We start from the raw sequence: 17,697 nt of genomic DNA on the forward strand, positions 1-17,697 counted from the left end.
CTCGCTGGTGCCCTTTATTAGATTGAGAAAATTCCCTTCTATTCCTAGTTTGCTGAAGGCTTTTTCAAGTGAATAGGTGTTGAACTTTGTCAAATGCTTTTTCTGCATCCTAAGATGATCAGGTGTTTTTTTCTCCTTTATTCTATTTAAATGGGAAAACCAAAACTTGTCTAAGAATATGCATAGCAGTTTTACCCAAAAAGCCTAAATCGGAAAGAGCCCAGTTGTCCAGCAATAGGAGAACGGTCAATAAACGGAGGTTTACTCAGAAAATGAAACCTATGGAGATTCTCAAAATGATGTTAAGCAGCGAAGGTCACCAGACGCAAAGCAGTAATTGCTGTGTCATTCCATTTATTTGAAATCCTAAACTATATGCTAGAAACAAATGAGAACCGTGGTAGCCTCCAGCAGAGGTGGAGTCGGGCGACTGAGACAAGCACAGGGGAATTTTCCGGGAATATAACGTTCTGTATCCTGATAAAGGACTGCCTTACAGCGTGGCACGGGCCTGTCCAAACTCTTCAAACGTGCACCCCATTGTTGATGAGTGTTACATTCAAAGGAAAGCAACTTAAACAAATATTAAACTGTAGCTAATAATATTCATGCTGAAGTGTTCACGGGGACATACGCTGACGTCAAATTGGAATTGCCGTGTAGAGCCCTTCACGAAAGACCACATCACAGCAGAGGAAGAAAGAAAGTGAAAAGAAAGTCTGAACCATCGGGAGTTCGAGGAGAAACAGTTTATGAATGACATTTCCAGTAAATTTCTCCCAACCTGGAAGAGACATCATTTCCAGCCTGGACTGTGCCCATTTATTGCCCATCCCAGGCCAAAGTGGAGCAAGGGGAGGGGCCTGATGGACTTAGTAATGTGGCAGGCGAGAAAATGGGCCTTGACTATTAGCTGGAGACGGAGGGTCTCGCCGTGCCCCAGGAGCATCATCATCTTTCTCCTGCAGCAGATATTAAAGACGGAGGGAGATAAAGTGCCTCTTACTGTTTTCCGTTATTAAAATTCCCACTTCATCACTTATGGGTGTTCCAGGCTCACCCAAGGCCAGATCATTGACGTGATGAGGATATGAGCCGTGCCGAGGGGGAGACCCAGAGGCTCCAGGTTGTCCCCATAAGACTCTGGAAGATTTGAGATTCAGGAAGGGGAGCGCCACACCCAACTACGACCACATTGTTTTCCTCCAACAAAAGTTCCACTGACACGGATCTATGAAAATAAAACATGAATGGGAACATTTGTCTTCCCCTCCTTCACGGGGGAACTCAGGGAACGTCTTCCTCTTGAACAGTCACCTTCAACAGAAGAGGAAGTTTCGAAATTACATATTGACTAGAAAGGGAGAGTTCCAGAAAGCAAGGACAGCTGCTCTGCCAGTCCCTGCAGGACAAAGTGGCCACGATTGTGGGCGAGAATGAGAACGAGAAGCCCCAAGTGGGGCCTCCCTACACCCTGAATCACCTGGGAAGTACTCTCATCACCAAGGCAACGTGGTACCAGCTTCCAGGGCAGAGGACGGCCATCCTTGCTACAACGGTGCCTGCATCGTGTGCATCTAAAATTGTATAGGTAGAGATTTTAAACATTCTCTGTCACCTTCTTCTGTCTGGATAGTTTTGTGACGCCTTCTCTATATTAATTTCCCCTCTACCAAACTCCCCACTTCATCCAGATAGGTAGAGAAATATGGATAGATACAGATGGTTTTTTGAAAAGTAGAACTTCTACAAAGGGCCAACTTTAGGGGAAACAATGAGACCAAGATAGAATCATTTATTCATTCATTTGTTTATTCAGTCAACAATGCTTGAGCACCAGTGTCCTCTCTGTGCCCGGCCACCTTCCTTGGGCATACGGTAGCAAGCACATCACGGGAAAACCCCTGCCTTTTTGTGGCTTGCGTTCTAGCTGATGTGGTTTATAGAGAAAAATGTATCAGAGAAGGAGGAAAAGCAGAAGCAGGAGGGGTGGCTTCATCAGGGAGGGGGCATTGGAGCCAGACCAGGCAGGTCCACAGCTGCCCATGACGGGTAAATAGGAAAAGAACCAACGGGGCAAAAGCCCAGCGGGAGAAGGGTTTGTAGAGTCTTTGGGGACCCCAAGGAAGTCACTGAGGCTGGAGCCCACTGACCAAAGACAGGAGTGGGAGGAGAGATAGAGAGGAGATTCGGGGAGAAGGGGCCAGAGTCTTAGGACTGCGAGGGCAAGACGCAACTAGGAATTTATCATAAGAGAGGAAATCAAAGAGATTCTCCAAAATTTCATCTTTTTTTCTTTGATACTAAGTCCAGTCTGCATTAGAAAGGAGTGGAGAATTTTCTTCACCACAGCCCATCGCCAAGCGCTCTCCTGTACCATCAATGAGTCAGCAGAGGAGACGAACAGTCAGAGGTCACCTTTTGGGAAAAGAAAAGCAATTCCTTTATTGGCACTTACACTAATTGAGACTTTCCACCCAGCCAAATCCTGGAAATGGAAGGAGATGAAGTGAATTAGAAGATTCATGAATGTTCACGCCTTATCTGATCCCTAAGCTTGTGGTCAAGGACCGTCCACAGCAGAACCTGGGGCACCCCGCCCGTGGAAGACCCCGGTCAGCTTCCCCCACTGAGATTCTCCAGCCGCCGTCGAGCTGTGGAGCGCCCTTCAGTCATGGACCCGCCAGGAGGTTGAGGTGAGAGACTCTGTCTATCCTCTCCGTCCTTTCTCTCCTTGATGTGCCTCTTTGGTAACCTTGCTATCCTCTTATTTAACTCTGCAAGCCTTTATCCGAAGGGCGTGCTATCTTTGCCATCTCTCTGCCTCCCTGAATGGTCGTGCTCCTAAGCCGAGGGGAGCAGGTGAAGTGGGTCTTGTCGGTCCCTCTGGAGAATGTCCAGGAGAGACAGGCACTGTGACTCCTTTGCCTGGCCGCTAAAGCTCTGTGGCTCTCTTTAATTTGCCCCTGAGGCTCTCCTGGGGGTCAGCATTCTGGGAATATTATAGATGCTAGGACAAAGGAATCAAGAAATAAAACAGAAGGGAAGAAAAGAAAAGGTGTTATTATTTGGGGGCTATCATGAGAGAGCACAAAACAAAATTAAAATAAGAGAAGCTTTCAATGAAGGAATTTGGAATTAACCTCCAAGTTCACTTTTAAACTCGGCATATCGGGGCTCAGTGCACGGAACTAAGCAAAGCTGCATAGGATGAGAGTATGGATTCTAGAGGCTCAGGTCTCTCCAGACTTGGGGTGTCACCTCGCCTAGTAACGCAGCGTCCAGAAGGGGAAGTCACAGAGAGAGTTGGAATGTCCACTGGGGAGTTCCATGGCCTCAGCTTTACAGATTAAATGGTGCCCTGGCTGAAGTCAGGCAGGGCGGGTCCCAAAGGCAGCCCTAGCACTTCAGAGGCGTGCACTCTTCAGATTACGGTAGCCTGCTGTATTTCAAAGCCTGTATCACAAAACAGAATCTCTTTATTCTGCTTCCATGCTCCAGTTGAGACAGAAAATGGAGTAATTCTTGAAAGATACTGAAATAACTCAGGAAACTATAGGAAGAAACTCGACATGTGTAGATACAGTAGGAAAATGAAGCACCATCAAGATTGGGTCTAGGTTCTGCATAGCTCTACGTGTCAAATATAGTCTCTCGCACTCTAAACTGATCCACTTTGGTCGTGTTTAGCCCAAATGGATTCTTTGGTTTTATAGGCATCTCATCAAAGCCATAAATGATTGTGTTAAAGCAAATGATTTTGATCCAGCAACTTGATAAACTGTAGTTTGCTTGGTTGCCGTCAGCAAACTCCCAAGGGTGATACAAAACCAGACTTCATATTTGACTTCTGGGTATTTACTTTGAGTGTATATTTTCCTGATTGAATTTCTACATTGGGTATCCCTCACTTTAGAACTGGTGAAATAAAGAACGTTGAACAGGTATTTCCTTTTCCCTTTCTGTAATTAACTTATTAATTTTCAAACCTCCAGAGACCCCAAAGATAATTTATATAAGCAATCTTTATATGCCTAAGTGCAGATTGCAGATAGTATGTAAATCTCTGTTTCCGAACAAATGCTTATTCCGTCCACATGCACCAGGGAGTTGTCTCAGAAGGTGTTAGAAGGCATTTATTATTCCTAGAAAATATGGTTAGGGTAGAGTAGATAGGCCATGGTTTTTTTAAACACTCATGTATACCTTTATTTCAAGAAATAGCTATTCAGTACCAAATAAAAAATTTGTAAACATGTCTTGTCACTGAAGAGAGATATTTAGTCCATTGCTATCAAAGTGGTCAGCTAATATCACATGTAAAATATTCCATAACAGAGATTTCTACTGCTGGCAGGAATGGAGCAATATTTTTAAAAGCATCTGGGATGTATTGATGAAAAGAGGGGTAGAACCTCTCACATGTAAGCTTTACCCACGTGGCTGCCATTTTGTCCTGGGCACTGGCTTATTCTAGACATGGCTAGTGACCGCACCTCTGGACATGTCAAGGCAGAGGGTAACCACCTCAGGAAAAATAAAACTGGAGGGATGGCCACGTGGGCCTGGAATGACTATGTTGGAAACTTGAGAGGCCTCAAACACATGGCCAGTTTCCCCTTCAAGACGGTAGCCGAATTCTGAAGTTGCACTAGACAGGCATCTAAAGATGTAAGCCAGAAAAATGGACTTGCCAGATTCTACACGAAAGTACGCCGTCATCACGGTTAGGATTGCATGCAATTCATAGATCAATGTGAGGAGAACTGATGTCTTAACAAGGCTGAAGCTGCCCCCCCACGGAGATATGCTTCTCTGTCTATTTAGATCTTCTTCATTTTCTCTTTAAAATATCCCATAGCTGTGGTGTTCAGTGTTGAGAACTTGAATACAACTTCCGTTAAATTTATTCTTATTTCATATTTTGATGCTGCTGTAAATGGAGGTTTAAAGTTCACTTGTCAAGGGTTTGCTTGAGAACATATAGACATAGAATTGATTTTGGATGTTAAACTTGCATCTTGCAACCCTGGTCAATTCACTTATTAGTTCTAGGAGATTTTTTACACTTCATTTTAGATTCTTTTGTAAACAATCGTGTAGTCACTGAATAGAGAAAACTTTAATCCTTCTTTTCCAACATTTATGCTATTTATTTATTGTTCATTGTACGTCTAGGGAAATTTTGAATTGAAGTGGTGAATGGCCTTAGGGGCAGGAGTTAAATACTGACGCATCAAGTTTGAGTGAGCTGAGCCTTCTTCGCAGATGCCTCACGTCAGACTGAGGAAGCGCCCTTATGTTGTCAGTTTACTGAGAATTCTTATGATGGATAAGGTTATATTTGTCCTATTTTTTTCTACTTCCACTACATTCTGCATTCAGTGGATCTCTCCTCTTTATTTTGTCTAATATGGAAAATTACATTGATTCCTTTTAAAATGTTAAACCAATCTCGTGTTCTCTGATAAGGCCCTTTGGGGCATTGTTATACTATAAAAATGAGATAATAATTGGGGCCAGCCCAGTGGTGCAGCAGTTAAGTGCGCACGTTCCGCTTCAGCCACTCGGGGTTCCTGGTTCGGATCCCGGGTGTGGACACAGGACTGCTTGGCACGCCATGCTGTGGAGGCGTCCCACTGATAAAGCAGAGGAAGACGGGATGGATGTGAGCTCAGGGCCAGTCGCCTCAGCAAAAAAGAGGAGGATTGGCAGCAGTTAGTTCAGGGCTAATCTTCCTCAAAAAAAAAAAACAAAGAAAGAAAAGAAATAATAAACAAAATGTCCTAGCAATGAGAGAGAGAGACAGAGAAAGTGATTAACTTCACAGGAGCAATAATACCAACAGGAGAATTCTTGAAAGAAAGGAGAGAAGCCAGATGACTTTAAGGAAACATCATCTTTAAAGTGCTAAAAAATTCATGTACATATATTGCTTTATACCCAATACGTTATCCTTTTGTAACAGAAGTAAGAAAAGAATGTTCAAGGGAATTAGAACTGCATTGAGGGAAATATTAGAGACTCCTTCAGGCAGGGAGGACACGACTCAGAGACAAGGAAATGCAGGCAGGAGTGTAGAGACAAGACACGAGGGTAATTAATAATTACTATTGGCTACAGAAAACACTTGAATGTGAAATCTGAAAGAACAGATATAATTAAAATGATTGACGAGACATAAGGCAAATGGGGCGCAGGAACGAGATGGAGTTAAAGCGCTCCCGTTTGCAGGAATGTAGGAAAAGTACAAAGGCAACGCTCTGTCTCAGACTCCAGGAAGCAAGAAAACGTGTGTTAGTCTTTAGGGAAATCGCTAAATGAATAAAAAAATATATATAAACAACACTTTAAAGGGGAAAATATAAATAATAGTAAAACACTTTCTTAATCAAAAAGAAGGCAAGAAATAAGACCAAAAGAAAAGGGAAGGTACTCCTGGCGACTCACATATAATAAGGACAGTTATCAGCATGTGAGAAATTGCCTTAAATGTAAGTTTACTAAACGTTTTACATGACAAAGTATCTCAGGCTGGATTTTTAAAAAAGCAAATTCTAACTCTATGCTGCGTAAAACAAATACTAAATATAAAGACTTGGAAGGGTTAAAAGTAAAAGGAGCCTCCCCAGAAACGTGTACTACGCAAATTTATGAAAAAAGAAAGCTTGCATAGCTATACTAATTTGAGACAAATTGCAAGTTAAGCAAAGAAACATTATTACATGTAAAGAAATATATTTTTAATGATAAAGGAATCAATCATTCAATAAGTTATCCGTATGTTAAATCTATAACACAGTTTTGAAATAAATAGAGCTGGCATTTCCTAGACATAAACGGAGGAATACTTAAATGCATAATCAAAAAGGAAATTTTGACACGTTTCTCTCAATAGCTGATAAACAATGAGAAAAAAATTGTAAGAAAAAAATCTGAAAATCATTATTAATGACAATGACCTAATTAAGATAGATGAGACATTGCATACACCGAAATAACAGAATTCAAGTCTTTTTCAAGTGCATATGGATTTTTTACTGAAATAGATGAAGTAGTAGGATGCGGGGAAAGTTTAAACAAATTCAAAGGGTTTAAAATTTTAAAAGCAAATTATGTGAAGCACATTGAAATTAAACTAGAAATCAATAGCAAAAGCATAAGTAATAAATCTATGGCTGCCTACCTAGGAATTTAAAAAACACACTTCTACATAATGCATGCGTCAGGAAAAAGATCCCAATAGAAATTAGAAAGTAGAAAGTAATTTAAGCGAAACGTTAATGAAGATGTGGCATATTAAGCTGGTACCCAAATGCATATATTGAAAAGAAGAAAAGCGCCAAATCAATTATTTATGCTTCCATCAGAAGAAGATAGAAAAAGAAGAACAAATAAAACTTACTGGATGTAGAAAAAAAGAAATAATAAAGAGCAGAAATCCATGACGTAAAAATCAGAGATGCACCTAATGCAAATCTTAGTTTCTAATACGGTTCTCCAGGAAAAAAGCACCAGGGCTCCCTGGAGAAATAGCTGATCCTAGGACTGGGGTGGGAAATACTCATGATGAGCCTGGAGCATTTCATCGTGCTACAAAGTGAGCAATTGCTCAAAACCAACCAACCAACCAACCAAAACCCAGTTCTGCAATGATGGCATATATCAGAGCAACACAGGGGCGAACTGAAAGAGACCTCAGTGGCCAAGGCTGCAGCAATTTGACCCAAAATAAGTAAAGTAGTATTGCAATATAACCTAAATTATTAAAATAAATATCCGTGAGTACACCGGTATAAATCAATGATTGAATAAATCAACGACTGGGGGAGCAGACTCAAACCTTCCATGTCGAAGAATTCCACCTGATAGAAGTATAGATACTCCACCCTAAGGAGGGGAGACTTAGTCTCTTTAGGAAGGGACGTCCTTCCTAAGCGCACGGTGTGCAACGTAGAAAAGAGAGTAACTTCACGTTAGAGAAGCCTGACAAACACCCGCTCAACCGAGGTGATCGAGGTCGACACCAGCCATGATGAGTCCTGCTGATAGTACCTACTCTCGATGTGATGTGATGAGAAGAGCACTTTGCCTCCACGGTCTTTCTCCCCAAAACCCGGACCTCTACTCCAATCACGAGAAAATATCAGACAAATCCTAACTGAGGCGCCTTCTGCAAGAGATCTGACCAGAACTCTGAGAAACTGTCAAGGTCATCAAAAACAGAAAAAGAAAGTCTGAGAAACTGTCATGGCCAAGAGGAGCCTAAGGAGATGTGACAAGTAAGTGTGATGGAGTGTCCTGGATGGGATCCCAGAATGGAGAAAAGACTTCAGATGAAAACTAAGAAAATCTAAATAAAGGATAGGATTTAGTTAATTGCAATATATCAACATTGGTTTATTAAGTGTAGTAAATAGGCACACTAATAGGGGAATGTGGGTCTGCAATGGATGGAAGCTCTCTGTACTATTTTTGCAATTGTTCTGTAAATCTAAAACTTTTCTAAAGAAAAGTCTCTTAAAAAATTAAATTAGGGGCTGGCCCACTGGCTCAGCGGTTAAGTTCTCAAATTCCGCTTCGGCGGCCCCGGATTCACAGGTTTGGATATCAGGTTCGGACCTATGCACCATTTGGCAAGCCATGCTGTGGCGGGCATCCCACATATAAAGTAGAGGAAGATGGGCACGGATGTTAGCCCAGGGCCAGACTTCCTCAGCTAAAAAAGAGGAGGATTGGCGGCAGATGTTAGCTCAGGGCTAATCTTCCTCAAAAAAAAAAAAATTAATTAAATTGGACAACAGCAAATAAAACCATGAACGTGGTAGAGAGTACAGAACCAAATGTTGTTGATGACAAGTGATAGGGTATGAGAACTCCCCCTACAGGCCTTCCAGACTGCAATTTCCTTGAGTTTTCTCTTATTCATTTCACAATATTAATTTTAAAAGGATGAATACAGAATTTGGGATGTGCTTGCCTCTGGGGGGACGGGAGGGGGAGAGTAGGGGTTATTGGTAGACGTGGGTTATTGTGAATGTTCTTGTTCTTAGATTAGGTGATGAGTTCTTGATTGCTAATTATAAGTAAATTAATTATAATTAAGTAACTAATTATACATAAGTTATAAGAAATTATAAATAAAGAATAAGTAAATAATTATCATTATAAGTAAATTAATGTAAATTTACATTATAAGCAAAATAAAAGAGTTCTAAGCATGGTTCAACGGTGACAGGGAGTCATCAGCCAAGATTATAAATAATCCAATTCCGCCAATATGATGACTATTTCAATTAAAAAAATTCCAGAGTATTCGTGTGACTGGGTTGATTCTGCCAATATCTGGCTCAGGCAGGATTATTGCTTCCGAGCCCATCCCATCGATTAGAATCAGTGACAATATATCGTGGACGATAGCATTGTGATAATATATTGGATAGTATTTATCTCTGAAACTAGGGAAAGGGTGAGGAATTTTATTTCCAAATTACGTCTGCTGCTTACGTGTGGGGCAATAGTCCCTAATATCAAGTAACGCGCAGTCTCTAGGCAAACTCCCCAAAATATATCTTTACAATTGGTTTGTTCCCATCTAATCAGGAACTAAGCAATCTCCACATTACTTTCGTTTGTTACAGTTTTCAAGTACTTTATTGAATAAGAGTGTCCCTTTTTTCATGCCATTGACTTGAAGAAGAAACTAGGAGCCTTATTCTATAGACAGTCTCACATTTTTAGTTCATCTAATTAGGCATGCATTTTTTTACAATAAGTATGAGTGCTGTATGATAAACAACTTTTCACTATGCTTCTGAATTTTACAGGTATACCGTGGGCCAGGGATACCAACTCTAGGGTTTGATCCTAAGGGGTGCAGAAATTTTAATAAACAGAAACCTCATTCAGTTGGAGTCGGGAGGCCAAAAGGGGGCGCTCTCGCACCTGCTTCGTAGCGGAGCCCAAAGGAAGCAGAAGTTCTTCCTCTTCTTGATGGGCAAGAAGCTCGGCCCCTGAGAGACTCTCACCCCTCAGTGAAAAGCCACTGCACCTGTTTCTAACAGCCCTCCTGACTTTCTCTTCCCCTCTAGAAAAGAGTTTCTCCACTCTTGCTGCCGGGGCCTCGCATGTGGCTCCCCATGGTTGCAGACCCCAAATGGCGCTTCTTTGCTGATCCCGACCCATTTTTGCTGGAGAAATAGCTGGCTATTTGTTTAAGGTCAATAGGGGCTAACAGCGCATGTAGGAAAAAGTCCTGTGTACAACGATATTCTTTGTAAAATTACCTATAATATTAAATTAATGGAAACAAATGTACCTCAGTAGGGAATGGTGAAATTAATTATGTTACGTACACAATTTCTATTCATTCCTTAAGAATTTTAATATCTATGCCTAATGTATTGATAGGGAAATATGGTAAAGTGATATACTCGACGCAGAGAAGCACGCACAATGAGGGTTTCATTTTCCAGGCAGCGTCTTCTTGAACTTTTGCATTTCTTAGGGACTTGAAGCTAGAGTGATGGAGTGAAACGCTGCTGGGGACACCATCTCCCTTAAGACGTGGGCAGCGGAATTTTAAGTGACACACTGAGGTCGAGAGAGGGAAGCGTGCTGGGCTCTAATGGGTTTCTTCTTCCCCAGATAGCTCCGCGATCTCTAGGGCAGGAAGCGTGAAGGAGGAGAAGGTGTCTTTCCAGGGTGTCAACATCTCGTGCTCCGTGTTTGAAGCTGCTTTAAGAAAGCAATTACTCCCGTACCCAGCCCCACTAGAGAGCAGCTGTTAATCTGCTGTGGGGCCCACCTGATGGAAATCGTACAAGGAGGTCGGGAAAATGATACTGAATCTTTATCTCTGGCTTGAGATGACAGAGGGACGTGTGAGTCAGGATATCCCGTGGAAGGACAAATTGCTCCATATGGACACTGAGGAACGTGACGCAAAAGGTGATGTTTGCTTTAAAAGACCTCTACTTACCGTATCAGCCACGTTTCCTTTTAGTCTTTTCCACATGTTCCCAGAATTTGAGTTCTAAGTAGCTTCATAAAGGGGTCAGAATGAGATATCAGACATTCCATAAGTTTTCCGTGAAGAAATGAGCTCACACAGCATTCATACTGCACACACCACGTGCATACTATGCACATGCTACACACACTCATAACACACACACATGCACAACACAGGCACCAAGCTCAAGAGGAAGGGCTCAAACCCTTGCAGTCCCCTGAAAATCTGGATCTGTGTGAAGTCAGACGGTGGAATTGCCTAAATATCGGAGCCATTGAACCACCCTACAGGGGAAGTCGTCGTGAGGTACCACATCAGCCTCCCTTTCTAGACATTTCCGCAGCAGCGCAGAATCCTCCTGCAGGGTTTTCTTGTTGACAGTGTGGACAGGTAGACCATGTGTCCATTGAGGGCCTCTAGGCCTCGGCGGGAAAAGCCTGGAGAGCTGGGGACCGCAGAGACAGACGTCCTTTCCCACCCCCCACCCCACCCCCAGGTTCTCTCGGGAAATCTCCGGGGACCACACGTGGCTTAAGACACAGGGAGCAGACCCCAAAGGATCCCCTGGCTCAGATGTTCCCCCAGGTATTTTTGCTTCTTGGAAGCTCGACCACCATTCTGAGCAAAAGAAAAACAACAAAAGGACGCCCCAGAGCCCGCCTGTCTTTTCAACCGCTCTCATTTTCATTCGGTGACAATAACACAAGGAACAAACTTCGAGGGGGCCTCTTCTGAAATATTCCAAGAGAAACCCAAGCCTTTCTGGGTGCCCTTCATCTGTGCTTCCATATTCTAACACACCTAATACAGCTCTATCTTATCTATGCATCAGTGAAGGGATCCATCATCCTTCTAATCAAATTGGCTGTCAAGTACTGGCTACATGACTCTCCCAAGGCATTGGACGACGTGGACGTCACTTTGTCCCAAATAACCAATGTCAGAAAATGGGTCCTTAATAAATATATTTTCAAGATCAGTGGGAAAATCAATCCATTACATTAAGGCCTGTACCTCATGAGCGATGTACAGGGCAATCTATCTTGCCAGAAAAAGAGCAACTCTCATGTGTTGTTGTATGTAAACCATCGGTTCACATGGTTTCTATAAAATCAAGAAAAGGAAAACCAGATAAAAAAGGGTCACAGATGTCTTGACACCTCCCATCTCCATTAAACCAAGAATTGTGGTCAATTATCAACCAAGAGAGGGTGCATGATTTATGTCTATTCCTTTAAGCCCATTTCATTGAAGAATAACTTACATCAATAAAACCCATCCATTTCAATACACAGTTTGTGGCTTTTGAAAACTACACAATAGTATCAGCAGCCCTCCAACAGGACATATAACAATCCCATCATCACCTTCCCTCCCACCCGTTGCAGTCAACCCCCTGAGTCCACACGCTCAGGCAACCCCCGACCTGCTTTCTGTGACTTAGAGTAGTTCTGTCTGTCCTACAAAGTCATATCAGCCCAACCACACAGCATTCTTTCTCTTGCATTTGGCTTCTTAACACAACACGATGCCTTTGAGATTCATCCACGATGTTGCTTATGCTCCTGTACTGTCCTGTTTTATTTCTATTATTCAGTTTATGTATATATACAGCCAAGTGTGCTCTGTTAGCAACATGCTGATAGCTATTTAGATTATTTCTAGTGGTTCCACCACGAACAAAGCTGCTATGACCATGATCGTCACCCAGCAGAGTGGCTCAAATAATGAGACTGATGATAACAAGATGGCAAAGATGCATTGCAGATGAGAGGGTAAAGTGGTACAAAAACTTGGAACATGGTTTGGCAGTTTCCTGTCAAGTTAAACACAGTTACATTCGATTGTCATCATCCACGTTGTCTACGTCCTGTAAAGTCCCTGCAGACCCTGAGTCAGTGAGCACGGAGCCGCTGCTCCGGGGGGAGACACGGGGTTGGTTCCCGGGACCCTCTGGTCACAACACATTTGCCAGCTGATCAAAGCACATGTTATGTGTGTTTCTGTTTAGAGATGCTTTGTGGAATATAAATAGTCAATCCATTAACGTTGGATTCTTGGCCAACAGTGCTATAACTCACAAGCGAACAGAGTTTCTCTCTGGCCCATATTTTCGCTGGGAGGCACGTCACGGCGCTCTTGTGCTTAGGGATGAGACAGGCATCTTGGTGGGCTAGGCAGGGCCCCAGGTGACACAAGCCTGCACATACAGGAAGCCACATCTGCCTGAAGTGGGCCACACATCCTGTAACACAGAGCAAGTCAGCAGCCCGTCCGTGCCCACTACAGACCGCTCGGTTTGCAGGGGGACCACAAACTGGCCATGCAGCTCCAGAACCAATCAGAATCAGCCAGTCGGCCACATCCTGAGGCCCACCCCCTACCTGCTGCGACCACTTCCCTTTGAGGTCCCATAAAAAATCTCCCCCCACCACAGATCAATGGAACAGAATTGAAAGCCCAAAGATAAAACCACACATCTATGGACAGCTAATCTTTGACAAAGGAGCAGAGGGCCTACAATGGAGAAAAGAAAGTCTCTTTACAAATGGTGCTGGGAAAACTGGACAACCACATGTAAAAGATTGAAAATTGACCATTCTTTTTCACCACACACCAAAATAAACTCAAAATGGATCAAAGACCTAAAGATTAGGCCTGAAACAATAAGTCTTCTGGAAGAGAATATAGGCAGTACACTCTTTGACATCAATTTCAAAAGAATCTTTTCAGACACTGTAACTCCTCAGCTGAGGGAAACAATAGAAAGAATAAACCAATGGGACTTCATCAGACTAAAGAGCTTCTTCAAGGCAAGGGAAAACAGGATTGAAACAAGAAAACAGCCCACTAATTGGGAAAAATATTTACAAGCCACTTATCCGACAAAGGGTTAATCTCCATAATATACAAAGAACTCACACTGCTTAACAACAAAAAAACAAACAACCCGATCAAAAAATGGGCAGAGGACATGAACAGACATTTCTCAAAAGAAGATATGAATATGGCCAATAGATGCATGAAAAGATGTTCATCATCGCTAATCATCAGGGAAATGCAAATCAAAACTACGCTAAGATATCACCTTACACCCGTTAGATTGGCAAAAACATCCAAAACCAAGAGTGACAAATGTTGGAGAGGTTGTGGAGAAAGAGGAACCCTCATACACTGTTGGTGGGAATGCAAACTGGTACAGCCACTATGGAAAACAGTATGGAGATTTCTCAAAAAGTTAAAAATAGAAATACCCTATGACCCAGCCATCCCATTACTGGGTATCTATCCTAAGAACCTGAAATCAGAAATCCCAAGAGTCCCTTGCACCCCTATGTTCATCGCAGCATTATTTACAATAGCCAAGACGTGGAACCAACCTAAATGCCCAGAAACTGATGATTGGATAAAGAAGATGGTATATATACACAATGGAATACTACTCAGCCATAAAAAAAGACAAAATTGGCCCATTCACAGCAACGTGGATGGACCTCGAGAGTATTATGTTAAGCGAAATAAGCCAGTCAGAGAAAGACGAACTCTATATGACTCCACTTATAGGTGGAAGTTAGTATATTGACAAGGAGATCTGATCGGTGGTTACCAGGGAAAAGGGGGGGTGGGGGGAAGGCACAAAGGGGGAAGTGGTGTACCCACAACATGACTAACAAAAATGTACAACTGAAATCTCACAAGGTTGTAATCTATCATAACATTAATAAAAAAAAAAAAAATCTCCCCCCAGCCCATCCCCAGGCTGCTCTCTCTCTGGGACAGCCCTGACTCTCACCTGAGCAGTCCGCCTTTTCCCTCCCTTTACCTGTTGCTGCTTAGTTGCTGAATAAAAGGCAGATTTTGTACTTTATTCTGTGGCTTTCGCTTGAATTCCTTCCTGCGGGTGCCCAAGGACCCACTTTCTCGGGCCTGGGTCCCTGGGCGGTGTACCCGGCCCGGGGACAGAACCACCAGGCGCTTCAGCACGATGCAGGGGCACCAGTTAAGCTGGTGAATCGCCAACAAAAACCACAAAAATGTGAAAATTGTGGCACTGAGGAGACAGCACAAAGGACACCTGTTGACAGCATGAACTGAAACAAGAAGGCAGAGCGTTGCCCTGGGCAGCCTCAGCTGGAACACTCTCATCGGGCAACTTGAATTTTTCGTCCCTCTGTGCGCGTCCGTGAATACCTGTGAAATCATCTTGAGTATTGATTTTGGGGGTTCCGAATAAATTTTAGCGAGTTGGCAAACTCACGAATACGGAATCTGAGAATAATGATGATGGAGTGTGTCACAGGACCCAGCAATTCCTCTTACCCAAGAGAAATAAAAGTACACTCCCATTTAAGAAAAAGAAAAAAAGTGCATGAATGTTTACAGCAACTTTGTCTAGAAAAGCCAAAAATTTGAACGAAGGAAATGTCCATCCGCTTGTGAGTGGATAAACAAGTTGTGATGGATTCACAGTGTTTGGTAAGTAAAGGAACAGACGCTGGATGCGTGCAGCCACTCAAATGGATCACAGAAGCAGTTTAGTGAGCTGGAGAAAGAAGAGATGGGGCTCGCAGGCGGAGTGGTGATAAAGGCCCTCACAGCAGCAGCAGCTGGCATGCGCTGGACACGCGCTCCGAGCCCGGCAGGGTTCAAAGGTCTTTGCCCATCCTCCTCACACCGGTACTACGGAGCAGACACTTCCCCCACCTGGTTTCCTGACGGGGTAGGTACTGGGCTTGTCCAAGGCCACGTCCCAGGGAAGCAATGGAGATGCAGTTGGAACCCAAGCCGTCTGTCCTGCAGCCCACATCTCACCTCCGCGCTGGACCCCCACCTGGAGGGCCCGTGTGTAGCTGAGCCAGGAGAGCTGTGAGCTGCAGTACACAGCAATAGTTGGGATGCAGTACCAAACCGGAGTGAGGGTTCAAAGTCACATCCTCTGATACGCAAATTGAGCCGGGGAGGGTAGTCTAGCCCTGCTCCCTCCAGCCCGTCTCCTGTGTCAGCTCACGTGTGGCTTCCTCAGGGAAGCCTTCTCTGACGCCAAGTAGATGAGGGTCCCTCCTCTGGGCTCCCTCGACTTGCTTCCAGCACCTGGTCATCACGCCCCATCTACGTTGTCTCTTGACTTATCTATGCATCTGGGGAGCCCGCAGCCCCTTCATGGCAGGCACCGGTTTTGCTGCTATTTGTTTGTTCATCTCTACATCCTCAGAGTCTGGCTGGACCCGGCACGAATGTGTGTGGAATGTAAGCTAAGTTCAGTCCAAAGAGACCAACGGAATCCAAGGAGAAGGGTCCTGTGGAGTTGGAGGAAAAACCAAGGCTGTTAGATCATGGCAGCGTGAAAACAATGTGCTAATTACAGCTCATCCCTGGGAGCACAGGCGGACCAGGGAGGGTCCCCCGGGATGCTGAGACCCTCCCCAGCACACTCTCTGCTGCTGAGGGAGATGCGCCGGCTCGGGCATCCTGCAGCACGGAGGCGCCCGCTGGACTTTTCTCCCTTCACAGAGGCTTTCCACTCCAACACGCCCACCTCCCTGAGCTTCTTCCTGTCTTCTAGAAGCCTCTCTCACAGGGAGCTGCCACTCTTTGCACGCTCATGGGACCCTCCTAACAGCCTGTTTGTACCAACTCCTGGGGTCCCTGCCAGGAAGTTGATCCTGCATCCTGGAGAATGCTCCCAAGTTGAAGACAAACCCACTCTTATCTAACCTTAGGATCCGTCCCTGTCACCTAGAACCTTGAATAGCCAGCTCCATGGATCTCTCCGGACTTCTGCCGGTGTACGTGGGCTCCTTCCTGGGGCTCTTCCTTATTAGGTCAGAAGGCCCCAGGCTGGGTTATGTTGGGACAAACCTCGTCATCAGCCTGGTGGCGGGGAGAGGAGCTGTGGGAAGATATTGGGGGATCGGGGTCACATGCTGTCTTGTGGGGTGGAGGTCCCTGCATTGTGTCCAAGCAAGGGGACAGTGCCCGCCCCCAATAGGGAGGGCTGAGCACTCTGCATGCTCAGAGGGTGCAGGGAATTGGGGGTTCAAGATTTGGGGTGCATCACCCCGATGTCCTCCTCCACGTCAGGGTCCCATTCTGTCCTAAGGTGGCTGACCCACCAGGTGGGGAGGTCATTCTCTGGAGCTCAGCTGGCCTTTAGGCCCTGGGTCTGGACCTCAGCAGCAGCATCCTGGCTGCGGGAGGGGAGGGCCTTACATCCACCCAGTAGCCCTTGGTACCCACACCTCTGTCCAATTGTCAACTCATCCCACAGCCTCTGGTCACATTTGACTGGATACAAAGAGCCACGCGACCCCACAGTGTACAGATTTTACTCCCCCATATTCCTCAAATGCCTGATATGCTGCCCCAGCAGGACCCCACCCAGCATCAGGGAGGTTCACCCGTCACGCGTCAACGGGCCGGGGCCCTGTGTGCTCTGTGCCGCCTGCAGGCGGTGGATCCTCCTGGTCCAGATGCCGTCTCAGCATTTGCTCTTTGCCTCCACTCATGGCGTCAGCTGCAGCATATCGGGATCGCCGGGGAAGGAGGAAGTCTTCCCAGGGTGCTCCTGGGGTAACGGGCTGGGGCGGCCGGAGAGCAGAAGTCCCGCAGTCTCGGTGAAGGCCACAGCTGTGGGCAGCTCGGAAGCTGGGGTGACCATTCCAAGGTGTCTTGAGTTAGAGCAA

This window comes from Equus przewalskii, chromosome 11 (assembly GCF_037783145.1).
Source record: "Equus przewalskii isolate Varuska chromosome 11, EquPr2, whole genome shotgun sequence".
NCBI lineage: Eukaryota > Metazoa > Chordata > Mammalia > Perissodactyla > Equidae > Equus > Equus przewalskii.